This window comes from Benincasa hispida, unplaced genomic scaffold (assembly GCF_009727055.1).
Source record: "Benincasa hispida cultivar B227 unplaced genomic scaffold, ASM972705v1 Contig1189, whole genome shotgun sequence".
Classification (NCBI taxonomy): Eukaryota; Viridiplantae; Streptophyta; class Magnoliopsida; order Cucurbitales; family Cucurbitaceae; genus Benincasa; species Benincasa hispida.
Window position 1 is genome coordinate 3,904 of NW_024063738.1, and position 2,722 is coordinate 6,625.

Consider the following 2,722-nt stretch of genomic DNA (forward strand, 5'->3'; position numbering starts at 1 on the left):
CATATGGTAAACTATGATTGGACTATTGGGTTGCTACAGAAAGATAAGTGGAATGCAGAATGCAGTAGTGTATTTTTCATCTTGGCTACAGAAAGATAAGTGGAATGCAGAATGCAGTAGTGTATTTTTCATCTTTAATTACCATTAGTTACTAAAGGACAAAAATGCCCCTAGTCATTCATTTACCAAGATAATAGAAAAACTGAGAAAAATAAAAATAAAAATAAAAATTTTATTCTCAAAAACTGACAAAACTGCCCCAAGACATATCTCAAGGAACAAGCCACCAAAGTTTAAGATATGCTAAAGAAACTCATCAAGAAGAATCAAGAACTCGAACTCGATCTTTTGATGAATCAATTGCATCAAGAACGTAATATTTCTCAACTCACCAACGGGGAACTGCTCGCATTGTTCTGGATGGTCGGAGAGAGGATAAGAAACTGCCGAAAATGAATCGAGTATCATCAACAGGTTCATCGTTTTCCTCCTCCTCCTACTGAATTTGTTCCTTCTAACTCTCATCTGCTTGAAATATGGAGCAATGAGATGGATCTAGTTGATAATGGAAGGAATTTGATGGATCAATGGTTTATTGATATGGTGATGAATTCGAATGATAAAATTGGGGGAAGTAGTAGCAATATGGCAGGGGAGTTAGGGTTTGTTCAATCGGAAGTGAATATGGGCGATTTGATGAGTGGAGGAAATTCAATGGTGGGAATCGGCGATTTGTTCTGGATGGTCGGAGAGCGGAACGAAAACGATTATTGTTGAAGGAGATGGAGATGAGAACATTTTGTTAACGGAGTGGAATTTTGGGGTAAATGACAATTCTGGAATGAGTGAGATTGAGAAGTTTGTGAACGATATTAATGGCGTTGGTGTTGAGGCTATTGTTAGTCATATGGATTTCACTCACCAAGTGGTTTTTAGAATCGGTGGTGACCGATGGGGACCCTATGGGGAGTCTGTTTTTCGATGGCTGCTACTACGACGACGGTGGTGGTGTAGAGATTGATGTAAATGATGATGCAGAGATGTTGCTTCAAGGATTGTTTGAATTGGATAAGCTATGCTAACAATGGAATGAAATAATGGAAATGAATAGGAAAATGAAGAATCAAAATAATGAAGGTGAAGACGTTGAAGATGATCTTCTAAGAAGAAATTTCAAAACAACTTTACTCCATGATTGCTTTTCTTAATTAAGCTCTAAATAATGGAGGAATTTGGGTTTACTCCATTTTCTCTCTCTCTCTATATATATATAAAATATTATGATGGTAATGAATATGATCTAGTGTCTAAAAAAATAGAATAATGTGTTAGTTTTCTTATGAGTAGTATAAATAAGTTCTCATTTTTAAGTGTGGATTAATCGAAATAATTGGAGTAGTCTACTTAAGCATTTTCTAGAGATTAAAAAAAAGTAATGATGATCATTGGATAATGATCACTATTTTAGTATTTGTCCAGATAATTCTAATTGTATCAGTTTGTCTAAGTTAATTGATTGAAGTTTAAATTATCTCTTTTTTAAGAATTTAAATAAATCTGATTTTTCATTATATTGATATATACTTATTTAGTGAATTCGAATTCAATTTCGATCTCTCCCAATTTTTTTATAATATCTGGAATGAGGGAATAGAACATCTGGCTTCGAATTCATGAACTAGGTTTATTTTAATAAAATTATAAATGTTTCTATTGTTGTTGTTATTATTATTGTTGTTTGTTGTTGTTGTTGTTGTTGTTGTTGTTGTTGTTGTTGTTGTAACTCCCACAATGGTCTCGCATGCATGCAATTGCAGAAAATGGTGAAACGTGATTACATGAGGGTGGCAATATTTTGGATAATTATTCTTCTTTGGCTTATCTTGGAATGGTGAAATATTCTTTTTAAATATATATGGGATATTGTATTCAATCAGAACAAATGTGAAATCTAATAATAAACTATTATTAAAAAATAGAAATGACTGATTTTTTAAATTAATCTCTTTTAAGAGTATATCTCGTCTTGTTTTGGGAGTAAAGACAGACAATGATGATACGAAGCAAAATTTAGTAATTATATTGAGAATATTTGTTGAGCTCGTGTTGTTATTTTTACTATGTCTATTATATATAAAATATATTATTAATAATTACAAGTATGTCTTACGTTTGATTGATAACGAAATTAGTTGGTCTAATAAAAGATTGATAACGAATTACGTTTGATTGATAAAAGATTGTCTTACGTTTGATTGATTGATAACGAATTTAGCACTTTAGAAAAAGATTCATTATATAAATTGAAATTGAGATATTAATTTTAATTCAATATATGCAAATATTAAATTAAATTTTTATTATGTCTAATAAGAGCATAGCTCGACTGCATAAAATTCATACTTTAAACCTCATGGTTTGAGGTTCGATTCCCCCACCCACACTTTAATTACAATACCTCTTCAAAAAAAAATTTACATATGAACATTTTGCTTCTTTCTAGAATAAAAATTTAAATTAAAATTATACCGAAACCCGATGAACGTCAATCCAAATATTTCATTTTAAGGTTGGTTGAGTTCACTTTTTAATAAAAATTTATTTGGGTTGAAGATATTTACAATCGAACAATTGGGTTTGATAAAGTCATGCAACCCAACCCAACTACGAAAACCTTAGTTTCGACTACTTCACCCAGCTAGTCTGTCAGTCTACTAAAAAA